We start from the raw sequence: 12,433 nt of genomic DNA, 5'->3' as shown, positions 1-12,433 counted from the left end.
CTGCTTTACAGATTTTAAAATGTTCATATATTTACATATATTTAGAATTTCATTTTATAATAAGCGAAAGTTACTTTTTAACTTAATATTGATGTGAAAGTCTCTTTAAAAAGCTAGATTCACTCCTCGACCGATTATTATTTTATATGTAATATATACATAAACTAGTTGTGGTAACGCCCAACGCACCAAAAACGTCGTGTGCACATTGTCCGCACGCACGCACTATACAGTATCTAGCACACAAAATAAAAGAAAAAACAAAAGAAACACAAAAGAGAAATGTATGCGGAGACTCATGAAAAAGTACAAGGGAAATAAGACCAAGTGTTCCGGTAGTTTAAACGTCTTCTGCTTCATCGGCGACATCGGAAATGCCAAACCAAGTGATTGATGTCACTTTCCAGAATGAGAACATGATTTTATCTAAGTTATCGGCCCTTGTTTGGGTGAACAACCACTTTGGTCGACTCCTGAATTTTTTTCCCTCAATGCCTGTTTAAGAGACATTCTGAGGTCTGAAGGCGCCCTGACAGGATGTGGTAATGTTTATGGAGAACTAAATCGCTAAAGATGCTATACATACGTTCAACTCCAAACTGTTGACATCCACGTATATGTTGTATGCGTACGTGTGTATTAGCATGTAAACGATGCTGGTGTACATGTACTCACAACGGGACAAGCGTAACCGAAGTTCATGGTCATCAGACAACTCCACCAGTCACTGGGACAATAAAAAACATAAACACAAATCGTTTTCACCTTCATCCTTCTTATCAAGTGACGACTCCTTTTCTGGTACATTCTCGTCTACTCCTAAGCCTATGCCTTACGTTCCCACTAGCCAATACAACCATTAAAGTTCTTCTCAACCCCTCAGCTTTGCGAGCCCCTCTTCGCAGTTAGCGAACCCCCCAGGGCCATCTGTCATGGGTGGATTTAGACTCTCGGATGAGGACATAGGTCGGATGGTTGAGGTGTTTAAGTGTTCGGTCCGGGAGATGATTAGGGAGATGGTTGGTGCTAAGATCCGTAATCAGGTTACACCCCTACTCGATCGTGTGAAGTCCTTGGAGCATTAGAACCATCACCTGCGCCTTATGATTGATGATGTTGAACAGTATGGGAGAAGGTCCTTAGTTCGATTCTCAGGAATTCCGGAGGACAATACCGAGGACAACACCTCCAAAGTCATGGCTGCCGTCAGTGCTGCTGAAGTGGAACTGAACCTCACAAATGTGGAGAGATCCCATCGCGTTGGGAAATCCAGACAGCCCAGCAGCAGTCAGACTTCACCTAAGCCAAGACAAGTTATCGTGCGGCTCAAATCGGTGGACGCGAAGTTTAAGCTTCTTAAATTTAGCAAAGCCTTTCACGACTGTCCAGAGTTCGCTGCTGTGTCTGTAAACGAGGACCTTACAAAGTACCGCATTGAGTTAGCTTTTCTCACGTGTTGTGCACATCCATAATGTGGCCGACCTGGTCCCTTTCGGTCATGTTGTCGGCCATGTTGATGATCAGTCATAGTCTAACACTATTGTTTCCCGGTAGATAGGCTATATAGTAATGTTCGCTATTTACTTAATTAAACATGTAATTATTTACCAACAAACTTTCTTTTTATACAAAGAAATTGGCTTTACTCTATTGTGTTGGGGGGGGGGGGGGAGTATTTTATATTACGAGTACATGTATTAATTGTGCTTGCCACAAATGTGTTGGTTAAATTACTGATTTCTTTTATATTTGCAGTTAAAATTTGCTGAAATTAAATAATGTTCTTACTATCTAAAAAAAACCTTAGGTCATAATAGTAGAGATGTTTTTTATTTTTTTTATATCTCTTTTTCTTTCCATCTTTCCCTTTCGAAATCACAGTAAAAATAAATCAAAATGGTTGTATTGGTGATCCCATTTACAATGTACAATACCTGTTTACAAGTGAATTATGTATATTTACTGAATCATTATATTTATTATTTATTTTCCTTCTTTCCTATTATTTACTTCACTATTTTTTCTGACATGAACTGTCATGAACTATTAATTATTGAAATATGTCTCTGATTTAGGGAATATAAGTGTCCTAAACTTACTACAAGTACATACCGTAAAATATAATCTGATCTGTTTACATGTAGTATTTCATATGATTGTGCTATTTACTTTTATTGTCAGTGTAATCAGACAAGTGAGCTTTCACTTTCATTTTCGGTACATATCGCTTTGAACAAAGTACCTGAAACACACACGTACCTACACACGTGTAATGCGTTTCCACATATTATGCAAATGTTTATTGACTGATTTGTTAATTCTTTGTATCATTTGTTGTACAGGAAGCGTATACGTGTGTTACAATAGAATACTGAACTGCTTATCACGCACATATCTTTCTACACTATTATTTTATACTTTTTTCTTATGTAAGTTTGCTGAATGTAACTTGTTTATCAACATGCTTAAGTGTATATAACACAAGGTCATGCTCAGGTGGCAATGATCTATTGCAGTAAGATTTCAACGCCAGGTGCGTAATGGTTGAAAATTCCCTACATTGTATAAATCCGAAAAATCACGTGTGTTCACGATTACACTTTCCATTTTGTTTGAATATACATGTATATATATGTTACTAGATTTTCTAGTAAGACGTTGTGATTACACATGTATCTGCCAACCTATCACCCCTCATTGTCATATATAGACAAGTCTTCAATTGAAATGTGAGGGACCTCGACCTCGTATCTTGGAACTACTCTAACACATTTATGTCCTCCTTTTTTTCTCCACCTCTCGTTTCTTCCTTTTACATTATCCCCGACCCCTTTCTTCTATGTTACACGTTCCAGTGTTGACATTTCACCCAACAAGTCCTGTCCGAATATCGTTTGTTACCATTGTCCATTAGTACTGATGTGACATAATGCCCATCTCACTGTCACTTTACCGTGCTCGGATAGGATTATTCAATTTAAAATCATTTTGAACTTGTGTGGCACATTTGAAAGTAAATACCAACGTCTGCAGCTGTCCGGGACCTATTGATCGTGCTCACTGCTGTTTAAATTTTAACATTAAGTGTGTAATTATCTATTTATTACTTATTATATCTGTTGTTTTCTTCTGATCCAGAGAATGATATGTCTTCTGAATCATCTTATCTTTCTAGTAACGCAAGTGGTTACTATGACAATTCCAAATACTCCCTTGTACACTTAAATGTACAAAGTCTACGTAACAAAACGGACATTTTATTTACCGAATTGCATTATGTTAGTATACTATCATTCGCTGCAACTTGGCTTTCTGCAAATGATAACTTAGCTTATCTTACCTGGTTACTGTGAACCATTTTGTTATATTAGATCAGATCAGGTTGGCGGGGGAGTGTCTGTTTATGTAAAAGATAATATACCTGCTAAACGGCGATCTGATTTAGGGTTACCGACCGTTGAATGTGTATGGGTTGAACTTATTAGGTACAACTGTATTGTATGGCACTTTTGACAGACCCCCAAACTCCCCAGTATCCCAGTGCATATAATACGGGATGTGACAACATTGTTTTAACTGGGGACTTGAATGCGAATTATGTGACTAATAATCAGTCCGTCGTTAACTTCATGATTTGCTCCAGGTTTATAATTTATCCCAAATGATTTCTTTCCCTACTTTCTACACTGAGAATTCTTCCTCCCTCATTGATGTTATATGTGTTAGTAATCCAAATTTGGTTGTCAAATGCTCTGTTGCAGAAAGATTTTTTTAGCTAAAGAATGTATTCCTAATAAGGTAGTTACAAAACGTAGTAGTGAATCCTCATGGATGAACACTGAAATACGTAAATTAATTCGGAAAAGGAAGCGACTATTTAGAATAGCTAAGAGGTCATGGTCTGTAGATAATTGGGGTAAGTACAAAAAAAATAATAAAATTGTAAATGTAATCCGTACTGTTAAATCAAAATATGTTCGTAAACTCGGTGGAAAACTGGGTACTGACACTCATGGTAAGTCCTGGTGGAAAACGGTTGGTAAATATCATACCACCAATCCATGTTCGTAATTCTACTGATGATAATGATAAAGCTAATGCATTTAATGACTATTTCTGTTTAAACTCCTTTGTTGACGATACTGATGCGGAACTTTCAACCACTGTTCATGTTGAACCTCTACTTACTAATAAACATATCGATAAAAAGGACATTATCTCTGTTTTATCTTGCCTAGACTGTTCTAAAGCTGTTGGTCCTGACCACATTAACCCCGGACTCCTTAAAGAGGCTGCCGATATTTTGAGTTACCTCTTGAAACAATCTTTAAGAAGTCTTTAATTTCTTCCACTTTTCCCGATATGTTGTTCCTGTGTTCAAAAAAAGGAAATCCGTCCTTCCTCAACAACTATCGACCCATATCTTTAAAATCTAGTTTAGTAAAGGTAATGGAAAGGTGTGTACACAAATATATGTATCAATTCATAACTGTAAACTCTCTGTTATCTCCGTCCCAATTGGTTTCAGAACGGGTGACTCTACAATTAATCAATTAATTGCCATTACTAATGATATCTTTTCTGCTCTTGATAAAGGTAAGGAATGTCAGATGGTTTTCTGTGACAGCAGCAAAGCCTTCGACAGAGTATGGCATTCAGGATTTACCTATAAATTGAAGAAACTTGGTGTTGGCAGTTTACTGTCATGGTTCCAAAGTTATTTAAATAATGGATTACAAAGAGTGGTTATAAATTCTACAATATCCGAGTGGAAGGTTGTAAAAGCTGGTGTTCCCCAAGGGTTAATTTTAGGACACCTGCTCTTTCTGATTTTTATTAATGATATTGTAGATGATATCAGTGCTGTAATTAAACTTTTTGCCGATGACACGTCTCTCTTTACCATAATTGATACTCCGTCACAGTGCGCAAACTTTTTAAATAAAAATCTAAGGAAGATTTATGCATGGTCAGAGCAATTGTTGGTAAAATTTAATCCCGATAAAACTGAATCACTTGTTATTAGTAAAAATGTTAATAAACTTAACCATCCCCCATTATATATGAATTCTGTTCCTGTTAATGAGGTTCAACACCACAAACACATCGGTATTGCCCTTTCTCATGATGGCAATTGGACGGAACATATCAATTATATTAAAAAGAAAGCGTCTAGTAAACTAGCCAACCTTAGGAAAGTTAAATTCAAAATTGACAGAAATTCCCTCCAAACCTTTAGTTTTCTTTCGTCAGTATATGGTGATATTGTGTGGGATAATCTTACTGCCTTACAGTCTCAGTCACTGGAGAATATTCAGCTCGAAGCAGCTAGGGTCGTAACGGGGGGAACCAAATTAACTAGTCATGTCAAACTTTATGATGAGACTGGCTGGGTCACTTTACAATTCCGTCGTAACGTAAAGAAAATTGTACAGATACCTAAAATGATTTTTGGCCTCACTCCTCCATACCTCTCTAATCTACTCCCACATCGCAGGAATATTCTGCAGGACCAACTTCTACAAACGATCCTTTCTTCCTTCTTCTATTGACCTCTGGAACTCGTTACCCCGCGAAATTAAAAACAATCACTCTATAAGTAACCTAAAACGCTACCTGTACAGACACTCCCCTACCGTCCCTCCTCATCATAGTAATGGAAAATGCACCGATCAGGTTCATCACGCCAGACCACGAATGAACTGTAGTTCCTTAAACGCTCATCTTTTTCGACGTAATCTGGTTGAAGATCCCTATTGTTTGTGTAGACAGGGACACGAAACAACCGAGCACTTTCTTATGCTCTGTCCTACCTATACCGATGTAAGGAATGAATGCTTTGCAAATCTTCCTGTAAATTATACTCTTGACCAACTACTACACGGAGATCATAACTTAACTATTGAAGAGAACCAAAGAATTTGTAGCATTGTGCAGCAATACATTAATAAAACTAAACGCTTTGGAAATTAACGATACTATCATTCAGACTCACGCGGCTGCAGAATAAATAACTTATTTACTCATTGTCCTCGTCTGTAATTTGATTGCTTTCCACATATATACATGTAACTGTATTTCGGTTGGGTACATGTAATTATTAAGTCTGTTTAAACTAGAATGACAACACCGGTAAATAAAGGAGCAGCGTGCATGCTAACGAGCGTTAAATACGTCCATATCGCATAATGAAAAAGAACATTTCTTCCTAATTTTATAATGACGACTATCATTTTCATAAACCTACATCTTGGTTTCCGACATTTTGAACAAAAATCATGATATTGAGAATAAACCCTTGAATACAGTCGACTTCGACATATTAACAATATAGATGATGGATAATGGAAGGTTACTGTATGTCATAGATATTAAAATTGTAATATGATTCGTGATATCTAATGTGTTAAGCAATTATAATTCATCTGGTCAGAAAACAAACGAACAAACAATCAGGATTTGTAACCCACAATAATTTCATGACGAGATTCTTTTAAATTGCAGTACGTTGCAGTAGGCAGAGTTTTGATAGCTTTAAAGCACTAATTTGAGCGGCATGTAACAAGTGATTTTGTTCTGTTACATATCATTAAAGTTTTGTGTAAAGGAAAGCATGCAGAGTAATGTTTTTCGCATTATAATACAGTATGATGTCACAATTTTGTTTGTTTAACATGTGAAATCATATTTTACAGTCTCAGTGTGTCTTTTCCTATATTTGTGCCTATTTAGAGGAGAGCCACACTGAAGCAAAGAAAGAAAGCGCACGAGAGAGAAAGGATGTTTCTTTTAAAGAAAACGAAAATATTAATTCAGTACAAGTACATTGTGAAAAACGTTCTATTGAAATAACATATCAGATATACATTTTATTTTTGATAATCAAAACAACAAACAGATAATTCGTTATTTCTGAAAAAACAAAACTAGATGAAAATTTCATGCAACTGTCCCTATAGCCATGTTTACTAGGATGGGTATCGTTTCCAAAATCAAATATTGACTGGGATTGAGGTCTTATTCATAGCCACATACTAAGTGGGATGAATATCTTTTCAATAGCCAAATATTGACTGAAATGAATATCTTTTCAAAACCCCAAATATTACTGGAATGTACATCCTGGTAGTACTGCAAAACCACTCTCTGATGATATACCTGTTAAGATTGTCCGATTATTTCGGTAGCATCATTGAAACGAAAAAAAAAAAAAAAAAAAACTTTTTGTGACTGAAGTGAAATGGACCTAAGGGACTCTCATCAAGTTTTACAAATATAAATGAACCCATGTTGTCTGCATATCTTGCAGTAGGATGTTGTGTTCAAGTAGTTGGTGTAGCTGAGACCTTGACAAACTCCAGAATCTTAGTTGAAGGTGAATGCACGACATCTGTCCTCTTTGTGACAATTTTGCCACATTCGCTTAAATGTGTTGTTGTGGTACTAAACATGTCGAAAAGCGGCATCTCCGTAACGGCCGAAGCCTTCCAGCATGAACATTGTCCTAAACCATTTGTAAACAAAAATAAATATCATGTCACGTTAAAATACAGCAAGACATAGATTTACTCTTCAAACCGGATTCGTTAGTGGTGCTATGTGTAACATTTAGTACTTAAAATATTTCTCTATAGGCATAAGGCAACCGTGACTAGAGTTGTCGTTCTTCGCACAGAATAAGTTTTTTCACAACTCAAACAGCTATCTTAGTATTTTATATCGTGAATATATGATACACATTGTGATTTAAGATATGCGATTTCAGCCAATAACACTACATTAAAATATGTTTTTAGTAATACTTGGTATACGAACCAGGTTGGTAAATTGGACAACCAAGTATTTCTAAACGGAAAGCTACATGGGAATGCCAAGCGACAGGGATCACCCCGATGTATGACGAAAGATGGGGAAAACGAGGTCGGATTTTGAGATGTCATGATCATTATGGTTTCCTGTAAATATCTATCAACGACACATTCACGTAGAACTCGAAATATACAATAATGAAAAAGAAATAACGCGCGATATATAGATATAGTAAGTAAATTAAATCAAAACAGCCCAACACTTAAATTTAAACAAAAATAAGGTTAATATGTAAGTAATGCATGTATCTTAATTCCTGAAAAAATCAACCAATAAATAATCTTATCAACACATAAGACATTTGAAGGTACTAATCTAAATAATTTGATTTTTACCCTAACGCTCCCGTTGTTGTCCTTGACCTCCTGCCACTCAGTGCCGAAGTCGCCACACATGACTATGTATCCCGTAATGTATTGACCGTTTCCAGAACTTCCCGTTATCTCGAAGCTTGTGATCATAGATGGTCTTCTGAGTTGGAAAAACACCCAAAGACAAGCTTTTAACAGTTTAGTGTAATCAATACCTATATTTTTTGTGGAAATCATTCATCACATGAGGGAATTCGACTTAAAGACGGTACATTGTATATACATATACATAATACTACCTACATAAGGAGTGATAGATGTTTTCCTCATTCAGATAATTCAATGTTATGAAGTGCCGTTTTCTACAATATCACTTATAATTTAGCAACTAACTGGTTTGAGGACCAGGCCCCACTTGTATAAAATATCTCAATTTCAGATTTCCTCAAGCCCAGATTTTCCTCAGCTAATATCTCCTTGAAAATATCTTGTATGAAAATTCCTCAAGGAATTTCAGGACATCCTAGCCGATGCCTCCCTCCTGTTCCTTGAAAAAATTTTATACAAGCCGTTTTTGAGGAAATATCATTTGAGGAAAATCTCGACTTGAGGAAATCTCAAGTTGAGATGTTTTATACAAGTGGGGCCTGATCATATAAAACCTCCAACGAAGCGTTCAAAAGTTGAAATACAGATCTACATAAAATGTCTAGGATGTTACTTTGTGGCTGTACGACTCCTTGACCGAATGTTTAGTCCTTTAAACTGATACTATCAGAGTCGGAAACAAACTTTATGTAATTTCTATCGAAACGCCTCGGAATCTGAAACGTTGGGTCAATTCAACACATCATAATAATGATCATCAATTTTAATAGTCGAGGTAAGGGCTGATGAAATATTTTTATTTGACATGAATAAAGCAATTTGTTATTTTTTATATAAACATAACAACGAGCTTCGTTTTGACATAAAAACGGCTCAAATTGAGATGTGGTGGGATATCCGTTTCTGTCAATCAATTTTATCACGGACGAACAGATAACAAGCGAAATAAAGAAAATAGACCAGTAGTGCAACGAAAGGAGAGTAACAGAAGGCTGAATACATACGAATAATATATACAACACACATGTATACGTATCAGGATTCTCATCTGGGTAATACGAACTAAAGCGAGTCTAAAAATAGCAAAGTATAAAAACCAGGGAAAGCCGCAAAAGGGCCTGTTGTATCATAGCCTTCTAAAAAACACATTAAAATTTGCTATGCCATCACATTTATGGTTTACACATAATTAACATACCAGGTTATTAAACCAATTCATGGCAGGTTATAACATTATGGTTGGTGAACCGGATTGTGACAGTCAAAATACGAGTTTGCATTAGCAAAATATGCATGCCCCGACAGTTTTTAAAGTCTTTTGTTTTCTAATAAATGGAAATGATCAGATCGGAAAATTGCTAACTATATGATGAGAGTAACGAATTCTATATCATACTGTTAATAACGTGAATGTCATGTGAACTATATCTAAATAGGAGTTTATTGCATTCAATCTTAAATCTTTTGATTATTTACGAAAGTCTTAAGAAAAACAAACAAAATCTTTATCTTTAATGTCAAGGGTATACATTGTAGTATATGTGTAAGGCGATATTATTAAAGACTTCTCTGTTTTTTGAGTGATATTAAGGAGTTGATAGATTCTACGCGACCCGAAACTGAATGACTAACTTATGAAAAAGACTTGCCATTCATTGAGAACTGTATTGAAAGAAAACATTTAATAAGAATTTGTTTAGAGGTAAAATCACTTGCCTGTAGAAATTGAACGATATAAGCATGATAAGTTGGAGACGACATTCTGGCATTCTGTAGGTGATATCGCAAATATATGTGATAAGGCAATGGTGCCGTGAGGTCATGATCTTCTACTCCGAGTGGACCCATCACGAGGCTTGAATTACATGGAGCTGTGTTTAAGAATAAACAATCTTGTCTTCTGTACAATATTGCCTGCTACCTCTATGTTAACAGATTGAGCTTAATAGACAATAAAAATTTCCCTTTACTCTTTATTTATATTTAGCCGTAAAGAGATGCAGATTTGTGAAAATGATCTTTGTTATATCGTCGGAATCCGGATTTTATTTTGAAATGTATTTAAACTAATGCGACATGTTGTTGATAGTTTTTTATATACTCGTTATAATGATGGAACATTCCTACAAGTGTATTTTTTCTTTTTTAAAATGTTAGAACATAACCTCAAAGGACACCATCTCTCTCCTCTCTCTCTCTCTCTCTCTCTCTCTCTCTCTCTCTCTCTCTCTCTCTCTTTCAAGTTATTTAAAAATGTTCCGTTGTTATTATATCCCACTGCCACCTTGTACATGTAATGTGTGTTTTAACATGTTTGAAAAGGACTTTATATAAGATGTAAAACTTGTGCCCGATCCTATTGCTACTCATGTGCAATAACATGTATTTAATTCAAAATTAAATTGTAATGGATATACGCATACTTGAAATCGCTGATGTTTATTTAATACTGATCAAACTTTCTTATCAGGATACATTAATAAATAGATACATACCTTTCTGTAAAAAAAACCTTTTCAATTACCACAAGCTGCTACCACTGTTTCCAAATATTTTCGTGGTAGAGAGCCTTTTGAAGATTTGTTTAAAGGTCGATGTTACCCTGTCCGGAAATTCGTCATTTTTGCATATTTTCATATATACTGTTAAGCTTCGTTTTTTGTCGATGGTTCATTTTTTTTAAGGTTTTGTGATTTTATTTCACCCTTGATTATGAATTATGTATCAACCGACACAAGGGTTGTCATAAAGAAGCCAATTAATTGCTAATTAATACCATAAACACATGAGGAAACTATGTAAAATCACATTGCGGTTTCAATTTTAAAAAAATGTTTTTAAGGATTTGTGAAACTTTCAAAACCACCAGTTCTGTTCTATCGATGATATTGAAAGGTCTGATGGCAGGAGGTGATATTACTATTTTTTCTCGAAACTTTATGAATTTATAATAAGTTGTTTGCCAACTTTGTTTTCATCCAATCGTACTCTTTTATTTCAAAATTAAGAAACAGACTGGAATCTTAATTTTTGGACCCTTAAATTCAAGAAAAATTACACATTTCATGTACAAATGTATTTCAAATCTGTGATATGTAGTAATAATTCATGTTGTTAATGTTAATAAAACCTTAATCACGACGTCGACCAAGCCTTATCAAAATGTAGTCAACAGAAAAAAAATATCTACAGATTGTCATATCAAACGCTCCAATTTTGATAACACAACGTCTACAAATAATCTTTCAACGGTGAAAAATAATAAAAAAAAAAATTCAAAACAATAACAAAAAATGTTTCAGATTTGTTTGTTTATTCTGCGATATAACATGTGACAGAAACTGCTGCTGTAATCTGAATGACACGTTTTAATTCCTTCGAATAGTGGATAACGCAGAAGACATGTAATTGACAATGTCTTTAAATAATTCAAGATAGAACATTATGATTTATTGATTGTGTAGTTAGTGCATACTCTCTCTTTTTATTTTTATCAATTTGGAATTTCCCCAATCTCCTCATAATGAAAACTACGAGAAAGTTTAAGTCGTCTAAGAAGAAGGGTTCCTGACTCCTTCAGCTCCTTGGCCGCGGCAGACAAAGAGCTGGACCTGGTGGACGGCGATCCTCCCGTCTCACGATCTTTTCCCTGTCCCGCAGGATTAGGCTCCAAGAGTGCAGACAATTCTCTTGTCTGGCAGGATCTGGATCTGCCCCTTCCACAGCTTCCTGTGGGAGGGCGTCTCCCGTCGTGTCTTCCGCAGTAGTGGTAGATCGCAGAAGACGCTTGGGCATTGTCTGTGGTCAAGGAGGGTCTAGGTATCACCCTTCTTCGGGATCCACACCTGGCCTCCCAGCCGATTTTCTTTCCTCATTCGGGGGATCCGGAAAAGACTTGGGCGCTCCAGGAAGAAGTAGGGACCATGCTTGCCAAGGGCGCGGTCGAGGAGGTTACTTTGTCGCAATGCACTACCGGCTTCTACTCCAGAATGATTCTGGTTCGGAAGAAGTCCGGCGCGTGGTGTCCAATCATAGATCTTAGTGTCTTCAACAGGCACGTAGATTATCCTAACTGAAAGATGGAGACTCCACAGGGCATCATGGCTTCCGTGAGGGACGGAATGTGGGCAACTTCAGTTCATCTG

The 12,433-nt window shown here is 36.1% G+C and overlaps 1 pseudogene; it reads right to left on the bottom strand.

Annotated features, from left to right (window-relative positions):
• Nucleotides 1–7,260: 7,260 nt before the first annotated feature.
• On the bottom strand, nucleotides 7,261–12,083 carry LOC132544182 (uncharacterized; annotated as a pseudogene).
• Nucleotides 12,084–12,433: the final 350 nt, after the last annotated feature.

The sequence above is a fragment of the Ylistrum balloti genome, unplaced genomic scaffold (assembly GCF_031769215.1).
Source record: "Ylistrum balloti isolate Yb309-2 unplaced genomic scaffold, AGI_CSIRO_Ybal_v1 Utg369782, whole genome shotgun sequence".
Lineage (NCBI taxonomy): Eukaryota > Metazoa > Mollusca > Bivalvia > Pectinida > Pectinidae > Ylistrum > Ylistrum balloti.
This window is presented reverse-complemented; position numbering and strand designations above follow the sequence as displayed.